The sequence below is a fragment of the Sciurus vulgaris genome (genome assembly GCF_902686455.1).
Source record: "Sciurus vulgaris genome assembly, chromosome: X".
NCBI classification, from domain to species: Eukaryota; Metazoa; Chordata; class Mammalia; order Rodentia; family Sciuridae; genus Sciurus; species Sciurus vulgaris.
The window spans coordinates 56,406,947-56,428,301 of NC_136471.1; the positions used below are offsets into that span (position 1 = coordinate 56,406,947).

The following is a 21,355-nucleotide window of genomic DNA, read 5'->3' on the forward strand; positions in this document are numbered from 1 at the left end:
TTTCCTGTATTTGATTTGCTGTTTTCTTCATGTTATTCTCCTTCCCTTTAGTTCTGTCCAGTTCCTCTTAGATCTTTCTGTTGTTTTCATTCTTATTCTTCCCCTCAAATATTATTGTGTTCTTGCCTTGATCAACATCAGAAGCCCTTAAGGATTTTAGTTTATATTCAACTTGCTGGTTCTTTCTGCTACTTGACATTTACAATAGCATTGTTCATTTTAATTTCAGTTCCTTTGGACCTAATCCTGATATCATCTAGAAAGACAGGCAAAGGCCAGTTCACAAAGGCCTTGGATGCTATACTAAGGACACTGGAATTTACCCTGTGGGACTTACAGGGAAGCTAATGGTGATAAATTAACTATTTTAAGCAGGAAAGTGATATGTCATCTTTGAGTATTTAAGAAACAATTATTTCAAGTTGAAAAGTGGACTAGAGTCAGGTAACACTTGAGGCAATGAGACCATCTAATTATTCATGTAGATAAGAATAAAAAAGTCTGAATTAAAACCATGATGTTGTGAATAAAGAGAGGAGAAAATATATGAGAGATAAAGACTATTCTATGAAATTAGTGACCAATTGGATACAAAGGATGAGAGAGAAAACAGAATCTAGGGAAGGGTTCCAACTTGAGACACTAGATAAAGAAAATGCCAAGGACTAGATGATATACATAATGGCAGAGACTTTGAGAAAAGGTTCTAGGTTCCACTTTGGTTCCATAAAGTCATAAGTACCTTTGAGACATCTGGATTAATCTGTACATAAGAAATTTGAGGTATGGGTGTTGGCACTCTGGAAAGTGATTTAAGTTAGAGATATAGGAACAGCAGTCATAGAGTGATGGTGGGAGTCATGAAAGAAAAAGTATCTTGAAGAAGGGATTTAACTGAAAAAGAAATGTTTAAGCCTTGTATCTAACAAACAACATGTTAACAGTGAAAGAAAAGCCCATAAAGACCACTTTAGAATATTATCCAGCATATAAAAGCTAGATCAGTATCAGAAAACAAAGTAAGAGACACAGAAACATAGGTAGAATAAAGTTTCAAAGCAATTACAATTATTCCTCATGACTCTGTGATGCTTACATGTTCTATTACTAGCAGATATTATCTTTTTTTGTGGTACTGGGGATTGAACCCAGGGCCTTGTGCTTGCAAGTTAAACACTCTACCAACTGAACTATATCCCCAGCTCACAGGTATTATCTTTACTTTTTGTTCGAATCAGTTTTTTCTCCACTATGACAAAAAAACAAAACAAAACAAAACAAAACTGAAAAGAATAATTATAGAAGGAAAAGTTTATTTTGTTCATGATTTCTGAGGTCTCAGTCCATGAATGGTGAACTCTATAGATTTGGGCTTAAGTGAGGCAGAACATCAACACAGAAGTGTGTGGAGGAAGAAAATAGCTAATGGCAATCAGAAAGCAAAGAGAGAGCTCTGCCTACCAGGGACAAAATGTGAACCCCAAAGGAATATGTCCAGTGACATACCTCCTCCAGCCACACCCTGCCCTCCTACAGTTATCACCCAGTTAATACATTCAAGTGGATTAGGTTAAGGATCTCATAACCCAATCATTTTACCTCTAAATTTCATTGCATCATCTCACATATGAATTATTAGGGGACACCTCATATCTAAACCATAATAAAAAAATCTAAAAACAAAGAAAGAATGTCATAGACACCAATATAAAATGTAAAATGTAGATAAAGTAAAATATAATCTGAAAAATTCATTATACTTAGATACTAAGAAGTCATTAGTAATCATTGATAATGCAATTACAAATAAGTAGTGAGGAAAGATGACAGTGAGTTAAAGAATGGGAGGTGAGAGGATAGAGATCTAAAGTACATAGTCTCAATAAAGAAGGAAAATAAGGAGAAGGTAAAAATAATGATGAATGCAGAGTTAGAGAAAAAATTTGTTCTTTGTTTTTAGCATGGAAGAGAATTGAGCACATTCACAGGATATTTAGAATAGGAGAGTACAAAGAGAAACAGGTTAAAAAAGGTAAGAGAGGGGATAACTGATGTGACAAGAAAAGAAAGTATGGATGCAGGTATTTTTTGATAAGTGATAGGAGGTAAAAGGAAGAAAGCTTAAGTATTGCTCATATAATAGCCTTTGTTTTCACTCCCTGGTAGGTGCTAAGGTCATCTGCTAAGACCAGAAGAGCATAGGCGGTTTTGGACAGTAATTAAAAGTTGGAATAATAGCAGAGGCTAATGGGAGAGGGAAATGACAGTACGCAAGTGTTTGAGAGGCCTTTGGAACTGCAGAGTATATGTGCTCCTTTCCCAAAAGATAAAGAGAAAATGACATCAACAAAGTCTCTTCTCAGAAACACTTTGTTTCTCTACTTCTATTATAGAACAAACCGCCCCCATGATTTATATCTCTATTGGCATGAAAGATGGTAATATACCATATTGCTTAAATTGTGACATCCATCCTTATAAACAAGGTGTTATAATAGAGTGTGTTTACAAATTCTTATAACAATTCTCTTTGTATCATCTATTATATGTCAGATGCTATGTTATATGTCATGGAGAGTATGGTCTGGTAATTTATACAAATATAAAACGAAGATATTATAATTGTGATTGGAAATATAAAAGTACAAGACACTATTAAATAGTACAAGATACTATTATTGATACATAATGTGAGACCTAATGGGTATAATCAAAGCTAGCAAGAAGAAGGGGTTAAACAGAATGGAAGTAAAAAAGAGCCATAGTTGATTGCATATTCCAAGCAAAAGAAATATCTCATGCTAAGGCTTTCAGGTAAAAACCAAAAGCTGAGGTCAATGCAAAATATTCATATACTATAATAAACTAGTTCATCTCAATTTCTCCTTCTTTTTATCACTTGTCACAGAACATGTTCAGGCAAATGTTAATATGAATGTAAGCTTATTAAAAGCATATTTCAAAGCTTTATATTGTAGTCTATATTGCAAATACCAATGAATCTAGTTATTTTATAGAGCTCTATTTTATAAATCATTTCATTGAATTTTAGTGAGAGGTAAAATTGTTGATGAATTCCCACAGACACATGCACTTGAGTGAAAATCTTTTTCAATCAAAATGCAGACTGTGAAAAATAAAAAAAAAATTAATAAAAGATACTTGACAAATCTCACTGATACTTAATCTAAAGCACCCAACTCTTCTATAAATATCTGGACATTTGGATGAGGACCTTGTGATAAAAATCATGAATTCAACATAGCAACATATCTAAATTTTAAAATGATAATAATTTTCACATATATACTAATAAAACATTTAATTACCACACATTTGGGCCACATTTTGTTGTGGATGACAACACAGAGAACAACTGCAGCTCAATCTAATTCAGAAGCCAAATAAGAGATAGAGTATTTGTAGTGAAACTTAATAATGCTTTGCAAATTCCTGGAAATACTTAGATACTTAGCTCTAGCAACCATGTATAATATGACATCTTTTCTACTATATAAAACTCCAGTATGAACACATCCTATTTTAATTATTAACATGAGTGTTCTGAAGGAGGAATCATTGCTCTTATCTTGAGAGGGATCAACATGATAGAAAACTATACTGTGTTGAAGCTATCCTCCTCAGGTGAATTCCCTCCAGCACAGCTGTTGTCATGGAGCATTTGTCATTCTAGGGAAGATAGCAGAATTTAAAACGCTGCTTCCTCTTTCTTCCCTCTACAGAATTGTCTTCAAATGACAAGGGATGGTTATATAATCTTAAGTATGATACCAGAAAGCTTAGAGCAGCAAACAAAGTACTACAGATGCAAGTTATAAAATAGAAAAGGATGGCTTTAGGAGAGGCCCCAAATACAAATTTTATTCAAGTGTTTGTTGTAAGAAAATTGAATCTATCACCCTCTTATTCATCTTAACATTGTAATTCATTTTTTATTTTATACTCATAAAACAATCATTATTGTTCAGTTTTAATGCTAATGAAGCAAAATGCCTTAAACTACTAAGAATTATTTTAATTTGGAAATTGACAAATCATAGGTGTATAAACCTATGGGGTACAAAGAAATGTTATGATTTATAAAAACAATGTAGAATAATTACCTCAACATATCCATCACTGCAAATACTAAACCAACTTTTTATTTAAAATGGCTTTAGAATTACTGGGAAGACAGGGCTCAAGAGGTTTTAGAGGAAAAGGAATACACTACTGGTAACAGGATTAGAGGCCATTCATGTTACATTCTGGCTGAGAAGTTGCCTGCATTTTGCCCATGTCCTGAGACTTTCTGTGAGGCTGATTTCAAAAGCCACAATGAACTCTTTAATCTGGAGGAAGAAATTTCTAGGCAGCATAGCATTCAGGTGGTGGCATGGGTATTGCTGGAGGCTTTTAGCCAAGTTTATTTTGATATTCAGGAGCAGAAAGCAGAGCAGAAATACTTGAAAAACTTGGACTTGATGGGTGGGAATAAAACAGGTGCTAAGGAAGTAGCAGTTATTAAAGACATTACTGCCACCTTAAGAAAGATGGCTTGAGGGCATCTCAGGAGCTGGCAAGACCACACCATCTCAGACTCAAGGAAGTAAAAGTAAAAATTCTCTTGAGAAGAGACCAGTGGAGTACTCTCCTTGCACAAGGGGGCCTGCTAAGTTCTTTCAACATGCTCAGCTACCCAGGAACTCAGAGCTACTGCAGCCAAGGATCCTGGAAACTTGGCTACTCTCAAGATGGACACAAACCTTGGTGTCAACCATGTGGTGCTTGTTATGCAGGAATGCAGGAAGCTGGAGTTAGGGGTCATGGGGGCTTCCACCAAGATTTCAAAGGAAGGCCTGGGAAGCCAGGCAAAGTGCAACAGGGTCAGAGTCCCTGAGGGCAGTCCCTGAGAAAGTGAGGCACAGGGAGGTGAGGAGGAAGCCAAAGTTGCAGTGGAGACCCCTGAGATTAAAAAATACCTGTAATGTGGGACACTGTCCTAGGAAAGTTGCAGGAATTGAGCAGAGACAAGACAACAGAAAGACCACTTGGGCCATAAGCAACAAGGCCACAGGGGAAGATCTACATAAGCCTTTCAGAGAGAACATTACGATGCCACGTGTTCCAGATGCTGAACACGGAATTATAGGCTTGTTTGCCTGTAGTCTCAGTCTTTCTTTGGTCCCATCCCTTCTTTCTATGCCCCTATTTTTGTGAATGTAAATGTTTACTCTGTACCTTTATATATTGGATACTTTAAATCACTTTTGATTTTTACAGGAGCTCATAATGAGAGCTTTCCCTGAATCTCAGAGGAGACATTAGACGTGGGCTTTGGGGCAATCTTGGAACTGTTGGGACTATGGGGACTTGTGGATATGGACAAAATATATTTTGCATTGTTAGATGACCATGAGCTTTTGAGAGCCAGGGGTGCAATGTTATAGTTTGGATGTGAGGTATTTCTCAAAAACTCATGTGTGAGACAAAGCCAGATGATTTAGAGCAGAAATGATGGGTTATGAGAGCCTTAACCCAATCAGTGAGTTAATCCCCATAAGTGGTAACTGAAGGTGGGTAGGGTGTGGCTAGAGGACATGGCTCATTGGGGAGTGCCTTTGGGGTATATTTTTGTATCTGGTGAGTGGAGTCTCTCTCTGCTTCCTGATTATCATGTGAGCTGTTTCCCTCTGCCATACTCTCCCACCATGCTGTTCTGCCTCACCTCAAGCTGTGAGGAATTGAGCCGCCTGTGTTTGGACTGAGACCTCTGAAACCATGAGCCCTCAAATGAACTTTTCCTCCTCTACAATTGTTCTGGTCAGGTATTTTAGTTACAGCAGTGAAAAAGCTGACTAAAACACTCCCCTAGACTCTCATAGTTTCTCAGAGTGTCATTCTGATGAACAATGATCAGTTACTTATTTTGTAGCATGTTTTATATTTGAATTTTACTGATTTTTTTATAGTTAGGCTTATATTTGAAGTACTTAGGAAGAACACACAGGTAAAGTATCATTCGCATTATATGATATCTAGGATACATACCACTAATGTGACTTATCACTAATATTGTTATCTAAGGTAATATGTCTTTTTTATCCACTTTAAGTTTATTTCTCTTCCCTTTCCCCAATGTACTCCTCTGGGAGGAAGTCACTATATGCAGTCCATACCTAGGAATGGGGAGTTAGGCTCCACCCACTGAATGGAAGAGTATCTACATATATTATTTGGAATTCCTTTGTATAGGAGACTCATCTTTTCATCTCCATTAATTAATTCATTCAATCATTTATTTATTATCACCACCATGGATTCATCATTATTCACTTCATCCTTTGGGAAATACTATTTTATTTTGTTTCTCAAATTGTTCCACCTTTGGCCATTGGGAGTTTTTTTAGTTGGCTCCCTTTGACATATCACCATTATTTGTTTTTAAGCAATTCATTTTCTTGCTCTCAAAAGGATCATTTTGTATATGTCTTACATTGGCCCTAGAATAAGCCATTTCTACAAAGATTTCTTGTTCATTTTAGTGTAGAACAAATTTATAAAAGAAGACCAGGGTACTGGTGTGCTCATTGCTTTTAGGCTATTATTTCTTTAGGCCTTGTCAGCAGACAGAGCCAGGAAATACATGAAATGCTTTTAATTTAATCACAAATTAAGTTTGAATTAAATATCTGGCACCAGCAATAAAGATATGAATTATTTATAGATAGTATAAGAATCCTATGCTGACTAGAATTAAATACCTAGTTGACATGACTGACTTGTCATCAACAGAGGCCATGTTATTATGATTGTTACTGAACTTATAGGAATGGATCTTCTCTACATACAATTCTGGCACTGTTTAAAATGACCTGGAGCACAAACTAAAGATCAAAGGTCTTCAGAAGAAATAAATTCATATGATTTGTACATTTAGCATTTTGCCATAATGAAGAAGTGTTTTAGTTTGCTTTTTTGTTGCTGTGACTAAATGATCTGAACAGCAACAATTATAGAGGAGGAAAAGTTCATTTGAGGGCTCACAGTTTCAGAGGTCTTGGTCCATAGAAGGCCAGCTCTATTTCTTGGGGCTCAAGATGAGGCAGAACATCATAGTGAAAGAGTGTGGCAGAGGGAAGCAGCTCACATCATCAGGAAGCAGAGAGAGAGAAAGACACTACTTTCCAGATACAAATATATACACCAAAGCCATGCCCTAATTCCTACTTCCTCTAGTCATAACCTATCACTAGGGAACCACTCAGTTAATCCCTATCAGGGGATTAATTCACTGATTGTGTTAGACTCTCACAACCCAATCATTTTTCCTCGAAACCTTTTTGCATTGTCTCACCTATGAGCTTTTGGGGGACACCTCACATCCAAACCATAACAAGAAGTCAAGAAAAAAAGTAACAGTATTTTCTATAGTGCCAGTGTCAATGTTTAAGAAAATCTACATAAAACAAGTATATGCATAAGTACCAAATTCAATTAAGCATTTGTCAAGAAGGTACTTATTTCATTAGTGCATTAGATATGTTTTGGACACTCACTGTCATCTTTCTTTATTCTTCCTTAATAACTGACTTTTCTCCAGAATATTGTTTTTAGAAGTGTTAAGGCTTGATTTTGCATGATATAACCAAAATGTCCTAGAGTCCTGGAAATATCAATCTCTTTAATCAAGGGGTTATCTTACATAAGCCAAAGCTAAATGAATACTAATTTCTTAACATATGTGTGATATGAGTACCACTATAAAAATAAACCTTAAAAATAAAGTTTGTCCCATATACTATGCCCATTGTCCCAGTTTCTATTTAACAAAAATGAACTTTGCAGAAATCCCCGACAAGATCCTCAAACCAGAAAGCTCATTAAGTGAGTGTTGTTGAGCACTGAACATCTGAAATCAATTTAATTCATGAGCAATATGCAAATGGAATATTACTTTTGACTTTCAAAGTGAGATAAAAATGTATCTTTCAGTTATAATTTTATCTACATTTTGGTGTTAAGTTAAAGTGATATATTTTATAGTTGAAGACCATATGATAACCCTTGAAGCAAGGCACAGTACACCCAAACTGATTTATACTAAAAATCTGTCAACTTTTCCCTAGGATCTAGTTCTACAAAGATGCACTTGTCATGTCCTCTAACAATGCATAAAAGATAGGGCCTTGGGTACAGGAAGCAAATTACCAGGGTAGTTCCTTACTATTTTTCCAGAGAAAACAGTTCAAAACACATGTATTTATGCATGACTTTGTCCAGCCTTACTTGGTTTTACATTTATCAATGCTTCAATATTAGCTTCTGAAATTTGTTACTCTTTCATGAGTTTTTTATTTGTTTCTGAAAATGGAGAACAGAAAAAAATGTGATGTGTACGTATGATTATACTGGCTATGAAACAGTTAAAACCACCAGTTATTTATTAAAGCGAAGTACACTTGCATGAGTCACATATCTTCTCATATTAGAAATGACTATGTATATGAATTTCCTTAAAATTCAAAGGCCAGAGCATATAGATGTATTTGATTAAATTACAGATGTCTACTGGAAATAATAGTAGGGAGTGAACTAAAGCATCATAAACTATGCAAATTTGTATTAATATACTTTATTATGCTGGAATCAAAAGAGACTATACTTCCATGTCTGACCTGGTTTGAAAAACCAAGTGGCAAGATCACTCACTATTCCTCAGGGGGGAAAACAGCTCTCAATTCCAGGAAGAGCACTAAGGAAGAGATGGCCAGATGAAGGGAGATAAAAGATCTTAAGAAATTTCACTATGCAGCTATGTTAACTTCACTCATGCAGCGAATCATCATTAGGGTTCATTATCATTAAAGTTAAGGCCCAGTTGCCCCATTACTTGCTGAGTGCTCTCAGGCAAATCATATAACCTTTCTGTGTCTCAGTCCTCATTTGTGAAAATAGAGTTGGTATAGGCTAATTTTCTTTTACAATCCCATTCCCTGCCCCCAAGTTCAAATAAAATACTCTTTGGGCATGGTTTGAAATTTGTAAAAGTCTATAAAAATGTAAAGATTTGATATTCCTATGACTATTATCATTAATCATATAATAATGACTTTATGTAGCACTCACCATGAACAGGTACTATTCCAAGTGGTTTGCATACATTATCTCATTTAATTCTTAACACCAACATGAAGTACTTACTATTATTTTCCCTATTTGTCAAACGAGGAAAATGTTTCAGAAAGGTTAAGTAATCTTTCCAAGGACACATAGTTAGTAGGGGCTAAATACAAGATTACATCTCTAGTAGACTGACTTAGAGCCTATACTATTAAAGAATGTTAGAATAGGAAAAGTGGCTGTGTTACAGTTTGGATGTGAGGTATCCCCCAAAAGCTCATATGTGAGACAATGCAAGAAAGTTTAGAGGATAAATGATTGGGTTATGAAGCCTTAACCTTAATTAATTAACATTAATTTCCTGATGGGAAACAACTGAGTGGTAACTGAAGGTGAATACAGTGTCGCAGGAGGAAGTGGACGTTGGGGCATGACTTTGGGGTATATATTTTGTATCTGGCAATTGGAGTCTCTCTCTCTCGCTGTTTCCTAATCATTATTTGGGCTGCTTCCCTCTGCATTACTCTTCCACCATATTCTGCTTCACCTCCAACCCTGAGTAATGGAGCTGCCTGTCTATGGACTGAGAGCACTGAGACCATGAGCCCTCAAATGAACTTTTATATTTAGGCTCCCTTGCTCAGGCTTCTGGTAGGTTATGTTATGTTTTAGTGTGTAGCCAGGGCTGGGAATCAGCTGTTAAGTCAGTCAAGGCCAGAAACTCTCTGATTCACCATATATACTCAAGGTCATAAACATTAACTTGTAAACATGCACCCAATGACATGACCTATTGTCAGTGTGCCTTCTATGGCCTGCATATATAAAGGGTCTATGGAAAAGACTGGGGGCTAATAGAAGGCTAAGTGGAACTGACCTGGCCTAAAACTGAAGCTGGAGGCTGGAGGTTATTACTACCTCTGAATAAAGCATGTCTTCTTTACTATCCTGTTTGTAACTTGCATCTTCTTCCACCTGCCAGGTCTCTGAATCTGTTTCCTGGGTCAGAGACCCCACACGATAGTTGGTGTAGTCAGCAGTGTGTTCCACAGATTAGGGATCTGATGTATGGTTTCTCTGTGAGAATAGGAAAGACTTCTGATTGCCCTGCAGTGAACATGGATCCAGCATAACAGCCTGTGAACTGAGCAGTGGAGCCCAGGTACCAGCCCACAGACAAGGACAACAATGGCAATGGCAGTGCAGATGAGGCAGAGAAATGACCTGAAGAACTGTGTGCACAGTTGCTGGGTCCATGGGATAAATGTTTCTTATAGTTCTGAGAGCAAAAACTGATTAAGTTTTACCAGAGACTGCCAAGATGAAGGAGTTACAAGATAAGGAAGAGACCTTGAGAGCCAGAGTATGGTCGCTGAAGGAGGATCTCCCTACCTTGAAAATACCCTCTGGCTTCCCCCATAGTGCTGATGGAGTTCAAGGAGGAGGAAATTTAATACTTGCAAATGGTAATGCAGAAAATGAAACTAGCAGCTGATGGCTCTGATGGGCAGAGACTACCAGGGCCCCCCAAGTATTCAAGTTCACCATGTACCACCTGTCAAGTGGAATTGGTGGACTTTGGAAAATAATTTGGACAGAGGCCAAGAGAGTCCTTGATACTTTGTTATTATGCATGTGAGATTTAGGGGTGCCAGTAGCTGACAGGGGAGAAAATACTCCATGTGGTATGTATTATTGATCCTGCCCAACCTTGTGAAAGTGTACCAGAAGCCAGCAGGGGCCAAGAAAGCCTAGTTGTGCTGGAGGCTTACAAGGGTCAGGAGAGTCCAGAGTACCAGAAGCTGGCAGGGGACAAGAGGGCCCAAGTATACTAGGAGTTAACGGGCTAAGACAGAGCCCACGTGTGCTAGAGGCCAGCAGGGGCAAGAGACTTTAAGAGGTCCTAAGACTGTTATCTATGTAGGGGAACCAGAAATAAGCCTATACCTTGGAAGTAAGGCAACTATACTGTTCAGTGTTTGGTACACTCATGATTCCAGCTGTAGACAACTGCCTATGTGGATGGCAGTGGCTGTGCAGTTGGAAACAGACACTGTCTGGTTTGATACCAGTACAAGACAAAATAGCCAGTGAGCTGAGCTGAATTGTGATAGTAAATGAAGCATCCCCCATAGTGATATGTACCAACAGTACATATCAGGGGTAAGTTCTGTGGCAAGAGCTTTGGGAGCTAGGCTACCAGGAAGGAACAGATAAATATAGGGCATGTTACTGCAACCTGACTAGTTTAGGGAATGATGAAGCAGATTCTTCAGCTAGGGTGCAGTGGTTACAGCAGGCACCTCCTATTGACTTGGTAGTTTGGTTGCTCTGTCACCTGCAACATGAAGATATGCAAACCATGGAATGTATTCAAACAGAGGGGTCTGCCTTTAACACGGGATGCCCTTGTAGAGGTTTGACAGGAATGTGTGATTTGTGCTCAGAAATATTCACACCCCCAACACCTTAGAACCACAGATGGCTATGTAACGTGGGAATGCATCCCTCAGGCACAATGGCAGGTTGACTCATTGGCCCTTTATCAAAGTCAGAAAGGGTCACGTTTGTCCTGAAGGCTGTGAATATGACTACAGGCTTGTTGTTTGCCTGGCCCAGAGGTCAAGCACATCAGTATGTTAAGATTTGTGCCCTGACAGTGTTAACAGCCTTGTATAGCTGGCCCATCACAACAGAAAGCAGTCAAGGGAATTGTTTTACAGGTCAGGATGTGCAGCAATGTGCAACTCAGTTACAGATTCAATGGAAGCTGCACCTTCCATCTCATATCACCCACAGGCTACAGGAATGATAGATATAATGACCTGCCTACGCAAAAACTTAGGACAGTGAACCCACCTTCCGTGTAGGGGTGGGCACAACATTTGTAGGTAGCTGTGAAAACTCTGAATGAGCATCTGTGGTAAGGGGGACCAGCTCCTATAAAAGCTTTGCTGCATTGCACAGCAGCACCAATACAAGTCCAAGTGACAACCAAGAATGTTGTACTTAAGTCTGGATTTGGGTAACAAGGGAATGTGCCAGTTCCTACTTGGTCAAATAGTGGGTGAACTGTGGATTGGATATGGCCCTGGACAATAAAGACTTTTCACCTTCACTGGGTAGCCCTGTTAGCCTCAGGAAGGAAGGTTTGGACTGTGATCTTCTTGCAACTAGTGAATCACCACCTGGGTACAGGTGAATTGGCCAGGTTCCACAGATGGGACACAGATTTTAAAGGGCACGTTTTTTTATTTCCCTTTGGCCAATTATGAGTTTCCTGGTGCTGGTACACACCAAGCCTGCTGAAGTTCAGCAACACCTGTACACAGGCAGCCACTGTGTTTTCCAGGGACTCAAATTTGGCAGGCATTTTCCTGGATGAATGTGATTTACTTGTACTAATGCCTGTAACTGCTTTGTCTTTTCATTTTAGGAGTGTCCTCATCAACACCATTGTGAAATGGACACACAATTACACCAGAGGTGTCTTCTGGGCACACACTGAAATGCCCTTGAGTTTTGATGTACAACCCTGGTGAATCCAGTCTGTCTATGAACAATTAGACATGGCTAGAAAAGACTTTTATTGCCACCTCAATGTGGGATGAAATTGGTAATGGCTTTTAGTAATCATAAGTGAGAGGGCTTGTCTTTTGGTTGTATGTTGTTACATAACAATACAGTTTGTATTGTTATGGCCTGTGGATATAGCCTCTGCCCTCCTTGCTAAGGGATCACTGCAGAAGATGTTAGATGCATGGATTTTACAGTGAGGAATCCTAAATAGGTGCATTATTGGGGCAGGCCCCAAATTGCTATAGTTAGACTCACTTGCTGAGGCTTCTGGTGGTCTATGTTGTTTTTAGTGCATCGCTAGGGCTAGGAATAAGCTGTTATGGTTAGTCAAGGCCAGAAATGCTCTGATTCAGCATAAACACAAGATCATAAACATTAACTTGTGAAAATGCATTCGGTGATGAATCCTGTTTTTTGCCTTCTTTTTTGGCCTGTATATAAAAAGGGCCTATGGAAAAGACTCAGGGCTAATAGGTGGCTAAATGGAACTGACCAGGGGCTAAAACTAAAGCCGGAGGCTAGAGGCTATTACTACCTCTGAATAAAGCATGTCTACCATCCTAAGGCATCTTCTTCTCCTGCAGGGATGCCACGTCTACTTCCTAGGTCAGAGCGCCCACACAACAAGAGTCTAATGCTGATAAAATTTAAATTAGTTGATAATATCATTTTCTATAAACTGGGACAACTTAAAGCATGTATTCTGCCAATTTGTCAAATAAACCTGAAATTTTCACATCTATGCATCATAAATGTTTGTTGTAGGAAAGGGGTAAAAATGAGTGTCTATCCTAATCAATGTATTTTTCTGCATTGACTTGAATCTAGATTCAACTAATATTTACAAATGAGGATAACTTTAGAAAATGGAAATATACAGAAAACTCAAACCTTTATTATTTTCTATTTCTTTCCTTCCTCAACCTGTTTACCAGAGCTGTTAAAATGAACTGATTCAAGTTTTCCCTTCTCTCTTCTGTCCTAAGAAAAGGGTTGCTGAAGGAACAGTGTTATTATAATCAGTAACAAGAAAATGAAAGCTATCCAAATCAACCTGAATCATCTATAAGCTCTACTAGAAATATCTTCTGCTTATAGTATACATAATTTACTACTCAATTTTGTTCATTCACACAGTTGTATATGTTTCTGTCATTTATATATATAGATTATTTTTTCTAAATTTCTTTTGCCTCATTGGATTGCAGATCCCTAAACATGTAAAGGGATGAAACACTGGTTTTGTCCAAAATACTATGCAGTGTCCATGGCTTTGATAGATATACTGAATCACAGAATCTGCCAACTTGACAACATGATTTTATATAGACCTAGCTTACCAGTTAATTTTCTTTGTTTACTATATCATTACTAGCAGCAGGTGTCATGAAATAATCAGGAACATAGGATAAATCCATGTTGTACATTAGCTCTTTTCACCTGGACTAATCTGAACCTTTTTCTTTCATCAACTGACACTAAACTAACCTGCACATACAGTTGTCTAAATCAGGGCTCTGAATATTACATTGCATTTTTTTTTTTGATATATCCTAGACTCAGCAACTCTAGTTAGCATCTTTGCCTCCATGGAAGAAGGTAAGTTTAATCTCTAATCCCTCAAAAACCCTAAATGTGAGCATACAGATTATTTATACAATTCCTTAAGTGTTCTGATAAGCAGTCCTATCAAAAACCTTATAATATATTTGGTGCAACCAGTTACAGTGTTTTCACGTGAAATTCATTATCATGGCAAAAGTAAGTGATTTATTCATGCAGTGCACAAACACTAATTGAGATCCTACTTGTTGAGATCCTAGTCATTGAGATTCTACTATGAGCCAGACACTGGCACTATACAAGACAAGTAAAACCCACTGCTTTATGTGTTTAAATTTCAGAATAATAATTTTAGCAATAATTAGAAAATTGAGGTTTTATTCTAAATATGTCAGAATGAGTCCAATCAGGACTTTCACAGAAAATAATGGGGTTGGGGAATGGTGGGTATATAAGAACAAGTTACAATACAAATTCAGAATATGGGAGATTCCATAAAAATCAATTTCAAGAGGAAAAATGACTGTTTCAGGAAAAAAAGATTTAAAGAAACAATTAAATCCATGCTTTGATTTTATTGTGGTTCGATAGAAAACATGTATATGAGGTTTCTTTTGGAGTGATGGGATATTCTAAAATTAGATTATCATGATGGCTGTACAACTTCAAAATTTTCAGCAAATGGTTTAACTCTACCCAATAAATCTGCTAAAAGTTTGGACTACATCTAAGATAGTTAATACAGTTGCATATTAGATAACAGTAGGAAATTATTGTCGAGTAGTTCAAATATGATCATATTGTGATTATGGAGAAGGCCCTTATTTTTAGGAAATTCATGCTGAAGCATTGGCATATGAAGCATCACAAAATCTATAACTTACTTTCAAACTGAGAAGCAAAACAAAGAGCAAATACAGCAAAATGATAAAAGTTCTTGACCTTAGATTGTGGGATTATAGATGTGTATAATAATAGTCTTCGACTTTTACAAGTGCTTGAAATTTTCATAATAAAATCTTGGAAAATATATTAATTTCAAGACAGAAAAAGGGTTTTTGTAGGATATTAAGTAGAGATGACATAATTTGTTGTACCTGGTCATCTTAATAAATCTAAACTGCTTATTGTATGATTTGATTGGTTAGAATTCACTCAACTGCTAAAAACTGAATAAAATTAGTACATCAGAAAATAATTGATTATGAAGATACAAATGTACTTGGCCTAAAATCATATCTACAGCACTATAAATATTGGTCATGCAATCCACCTTTCCATTCTGCTTCGTATCTGTTTTGCCTGGGTCACATTTGGTGTGCCCAACATATAAAGTCAATGATTTCCAGTGTTCATGGCATAAAAACCACAGATCTCAATTGAGTCTACAGGGTCCAACTAAATAATATGGTCACTGTTTATCTCTTCCAACTTCCCTTTTGCTACACTCACCTGTACTTCAAACTCGATTGCCTTCTTTTGGTATTTCTAATAAATCATATTCTTTCCACCTAGGGCCTTTGCATGTACTATTTTCTTCCCTAAGTGCAATCTGAAAATCATTTATTTAGAAAAGTCTTTTTCAATGTCCTTGAAAAAGTTAGGATTGATAATTATACTCTGATAGGACCTTGTGCTATTTTTAATACTCATCACATTAAAATTATTTAATTTTTGTGTATCCATTTAATACCATTTCCCCTATTAGATTATGGGTTCTGTAAGGAAAGAATCCATGTTCATTGTGCTCATCATGGAAGCTCTCAAAAAACTGGCATACTAACATGTTATTTCAAAAACAGAGAAACCACCTGCCAATCCAATTTCTTCTGTTGCTGTATTTATCTGCTTCGATATTTAGCAAAACTTCAGGAAAGAGCTGTTTGTACAGTTTTCAATTCCTTTCCTAACGTTTCTTTAGCTCATACCAATGGGGCATTCACCTGAACCATTCCACTGGAACTTCTTTTATCTAAGTCACTAATGGCTTCCACATCACAAAATCTAAGGATCAATTAGCATTCCTTATCTTAACTTCATAATCAGCATCTTCTGACAAAAGGAATCACTCCCTCCTCCTTCACTCACTTACCTCAATTGGATTCCAGGTTAACACACACTCTTGGTTTTTCTCTCAACTTTCCAAAGGTGTTTCCTTTCAGATTCCTTTTCAGGTGCTACCACTTTGACCAGAGATAAATAAGAAATGAAAAAATGTTTTTAAAGCCTTGTAGCAAGTTGGTGGTAAATTTTAGGTTCTAGAATTTAAACTAGAAACAACAAAAATGGTAGCCAAATTTTAAGTGTGTTGACCAGGAACACGGTTCTTTTATTCAGGCAAACCAATCACACACTTGGAAGGTGGGTGAGAACTTTCTCACCATAATAGTTATTTATTCAATTGTAAATATTTACTATATATAACTACAGATTGCTTCCTGCTCTTTTTCTACCTATAATTGCTCACCCACTATATTCTTTGCTCATTGCCTCTTGAAACTTCTCCACAAATGGTTGTTCTAAAACCCAGTTTCTTTAAACAAAAATTTGCCCTGACATCCTGACAGCGATTTTATATTTCTAGAGTGCTTTAAAATGGACAAAGTTAAAAAGAGTGATACCATGGTTATACTCACTTATTGCAGTATGGGGAATTGAGCCCAGGGGCAATCTACCGTGGAGCTACATCTCCATCCCTTTCTCAGTCTCTTGCTAAATTACCCAAACAGGCCTCAACCTTGTCATCCACCTGCCTCATCCTTCCATGTTGCTGAGATTATAGGTGTGCCACCACTCCTGGCTCAAGGGTGATATATTTTTTTACAAAATAATTTTCCCAGTCAGGTGTGGCGGCACTGCCTGGAATCTCAGTGGCTCAGGAGCCTGAGGCAGGAGGATCACTAGTTTAAAGCCAGCCTCAGCAATTTAGCAAGAATTTATCTCTTAAAAAAAAGCAGGGGGAGGGACTGCGGATGTGGCTCAGTGGTTAAGAACCCCTGGGTTCGATCCCTGGTACTACTACTATGACTACTACTAGTTTTCCCTACCTACCATAAACAACCTAGGGAATAAATTAATTTTCTATTTTGTTGTGTCCATATACTCTGATGACCAACGTAGACTAATCAACATAGAAATTCCTGATAACAATTAGAGCTAGTACTCTTAAGGTTAAACTCAAAGAATAGTCAGAGGACCCACAGAGGTCTCCAAGAGCCTTTTTTGATGTCTGTAGGGTTCTTTTTCCCCCTAGGTTGTATGCATGAGGCCTGCTTTTCTCAAAATACTTCATTAAAAAATCACATTACAAGCCTGTATGCAGAAGTAGATATGAGAATTATAAAGTCAGGTATTAAGGAAATTTGAAGAATATAAAATAATATCTTCTCACTAAATATTTTCAATTTGTAAAATGTAGTTTTTTTAAATATAATTTTATCTAGTTAACATGCAATGGTTTTATTCTTGATATTTTCAAATGAGTTAATACACATTTTAAACATTTTTCAGTCAAGCTAGGCATGGCACATGCTTATAATCCCAGCTCCACTGGAGGCTGAGGCAAGAGGATTAAAAATTCCAGGCCAGTCACACCAATTTAGGGAGACCCTCAGCAACCTTGCAAAACCCAGTCTCAAAGTTAATATATATATAATATATATTAAAAGTTAATATATATTATTATAAATATATATATTATTTTATAAAAATATATATATAATAAATATATTTTTATAAAAAAATATATAATAAATATATATATTTTATATATAAGAAAATGGACTGGGGATTTAGCTCAGTGGCAAAGATCTCTTGGGTTCAATTCCCAGAACCAAGAAAAAAAAGATAAATAAATAAACATTTCTCAGTTTTAGCTTTTAATACCATAAATATCAGTAGCTATTATATATCAGATATTATTTACCACATAAGCAAATGCTCTTTATCATCCTCAATAATTTATAATAGTGTGAAGGAATCCTGAGATCCAAAAGATTGAAAATCATTGTTCTGAAAAAAAAAATGTTTCTTAAATAATGTCCACTGAAAGCCTTAAAATCATTGTTCTGAAAATCATTGTTCTGAAAAAAAGAATGTTTCTTAAATAATGTCCACCTGCACCAGAGTCATCTAGGATACTTGTTAAAAATATAAATTTTGGATTCCATCCAAGATCTACTAAATCATAATTTCTGGGAACAGGTCATGAATTTACATTTTCAACTTGGCCCTCAGGTGATTCTTAGGCACACTAGTTAACAAAATCAAGTAAATAGGTATATCAGCTTGGAATCTCATGGATTCAAAACCTAGCTCGGAGCCATATTTACCACTGTTAACCAATTCCCTGCTTTCATTTCCCCCTCGCCCATCTCCTTAGCCATCTTCCAAATAAATATCTTTCAAATAATATTGAGCCATATCCTCAATAAAATAGTTGCTTATTTCCCAAGGAAGCTCAAATATGATTATACCACTTAAATTGTAGAGACAGTAATCTGGGTCTTAGAAAAAGGGAACTTAAAGTTGCATTTCCGCTGTAGTACCACCTACTTGGGAGGCTGAGACAGGAGGAATACTTAAACTCAGGAGTTCCAGGCCAGCCTGCACAACACAGTGAGACCTCATCTCAGAAAAATAAGTTAAAAAAAAAAATGTCGTATTTCCATAGAAGTACACTGCCTTCATTTAGACCATTTCATTGGCGGTGGCAATGAGGAGATAATAGCGTTAGGAAGTCTATTCCCAGAGCAGAGGGTCGGGTACAGGCTCGATGTCTCCCAGGCTACTCTTGTCATCACCACTTACCTATTCGCCTCTGTTAATAAACAGAGAGGGCCTCCTCAGCGGATTTTATATTCTGTTTTTCAGCCCTGAAGCACATGGTGGAGCGAAACTGGCAACCATTTTGTCTTCCCTCGCGCCTAACCCGTTATTCTTCCTGTCTACTTTCTCAGCGCCCCCTTGAGATTTCAATACACAGTTCTGACTAATCATAGACCTGAAACTGATGATGGTGTTCTCAATATTGTCAATTAACAAAAACCTGAATGAAACAAAATGAAATTTTACCAAGCAGTGAGCGAACCCTTTAAGAATCATAGGGTTATTTTAAGATAGAAAAAGATCTCTGTAGAAAACTGTTGGCTTAAGGTTTATCAGGGTGAGAATCACATCCTCTTTTTTAAAAAATGCCCTTTCTGTGGGCTGGGGATATAGCTCAGTTGGTAGAGTGCTTGCCTCGCAAGCACAAGCCCAAAGCCCTGGGTCCAATCCCCAGTACTGGGGGGGGGGGGGGGGGGGAATTGCCTTTTTTCTGGTGCTCCATACTGGATCAAGTATATCAGAATCCCTAGGAGTAGGACCTAGGAATTTGTAACTTAAAATAATTTCCAGACTGGGGGTTTACGTTTAGTGCTAGAGCACTTATCTAGCATGCTCAAGGGCATGGGTTTGATTCCCTAGCATCCAAAAAACAAGGAGGGGGTTTTCAGGTAATTATGTCATAAATTAAAATCTAAACCATTACCAAACGGAAAATTTCATCAAAAAACAATAAATAGGGGTTGTGGTTATGGCTCAGTGGTAGATTGCTTGCCTATCATATGTGTCACTGAGTTCAAACTTCGGCACCACATAAAAATAAATACAATAAAGGTATTGTGTCCATCTATAACTAAAATTAAAAAAAATAAATAGGAAATATTCTCATTCTCTGTCATGATGGATGATGTTACCTATATGATGTTCCATTTGGACTTAATATTTGCTTCTTTTCATGTGACACTATCTACCATTCCATCAGTTTACCAGTAGTATCAGGATCCAGGCTAATTTACAGAAGCTAAAGTCACAAGATATTGAAGTATAAATCAGACTGTCCATTCATTAGCTTATAATGGGATACATGGTAAAGACAGGGATGCTACCTTTGAGAATCAGGAAGTTCTGTCTCTATTAGAGGCAACACATACAAAAAGCAAATTGTACTCAGATATTTCCTTGGTGAGCCTAAAATTATTAAATGGGAATTCAGTACCTGCTCTTAGTGATTACTGCCTCAAGGTTTAATTTGATTTACTTACCCATCCCTACCATTGGGATGAGGACTGATGCATTCCAGTTTGCTAATCAAAGCACTCTCTGTCCTGGACAATGGTAGAAACACACAACTAGTTCCCAGACTTTCCCCTACATAGCAATGTTCTTTCTAGTAATCCAGTCTCCTGATTATATTTTACCTTTTCAATTTATCATCACAGTCTTTTCATGCTTCTTTTAAACTCACCTGAAACTGTGACTATTTCCATAACAAATTGTCTACTCACAAGCAGAAACCTGGGTTAATTTTGCAGGCACTTTTTCACACTGGATTTTAATTTTTCCTAATTCACCTAATTTATGGCTCAATCATATTACTTTTATAAGAAACACAGAAATTCAAATATATAGGTAGCAAATTTTAAGTTCTTAATAATGTTCACTATAATATCTGTACCACATAATGGTAAAAGTGTCATAGCAAGAGATTTTACATTGTAAATGTTATAGTAACTGTAGACTATTTCCAAACTGTTTTACTGTGTTCCAAGACATTTTGAATTCAATTATAATGAACAGAAAGCATTCAATATCATGTTTCACAAAAGATGTTCAATAATATTAGCATTTCCATCTTTTTGCATCTCTACTGCAATTTCTTTTGGATCTTTCCTTAACCTTCTAAACATAGTAAAATGATCCTTGTTCTACCAACCCAATGTTTCTTCTCTGGTCACAGGTTTTTTCCTTTTTAAAGAAAATAACCCTGTTTCCTAAAGGCTTAAAATATAGATATATTTATTATACTAGATACAACTGACATTTGGATTAGATGAAGATTACATTTATGATCCACTTATCTAGGTAATTCATTGCTCAGTCTTTATTCAAGCCTTTTCAGTTTATGAAAATACTTCAAAAGAAAAACTTGAGGAAAGCAAATACTTATTGTCACGATGTTTAAAATATGTCAAACACTAGTTGTAAAAATTAACAAAAGTAAATTAATACTAAAATGCATGAATGTGTGTTGCACTGAGAAGGGCTC

At 36.8% G+C, this 21,355-nt stretch overlaps 1 protein-coding gene and 2 long non-coding RNA genes across 7 annotated transcripts in view; 1 reads left to right on the forward strand and 2 right to left on the reverse strand.

Moving 5' to 3' along the window:
• Window positions 1-21,355, forward strand: part of LOC306650798 — a 393,776-nt gene that overhangs the window by 105,327 nt on the left and 267,094 nt on the right. The window lies entirely within an intron of this gene.
• Window positions 1-21,355, reverse strand: part of LOC306650800 — a 392,843-nt gene that overhangs the window by 104,031 nt on the left and 267,457 nt on the right. The window lies entirely within an intron of this gene.
• The window catches only part of FAM133A (family with sequence similarity 133 member A), a 53,418-nt gene that overhangs the window by 4,910 nt on the left and 27,153 nt on the right, over window positions 1-21,355 (reverse strand). For 2 of the 5 annotated variants that reach the window (XM_079123097.1, XM_079123096.1), the window contains exon 3: window positions 16,358-16,448. The exons of 2 other annotated variants lie outside the window; for them this stretch is intronic. The gene's annotated coding sequence lies outside the window, so the exon portion shown is untranslated. Of the gene's footprint in view, window positions 1-16,357; window positions 16,449-18,190; window positions 18,250-21,355 lie in introns of those variants that run through there. One more of the 5 variants, XM_079123100.1, reaches the window with a different exon arrangement.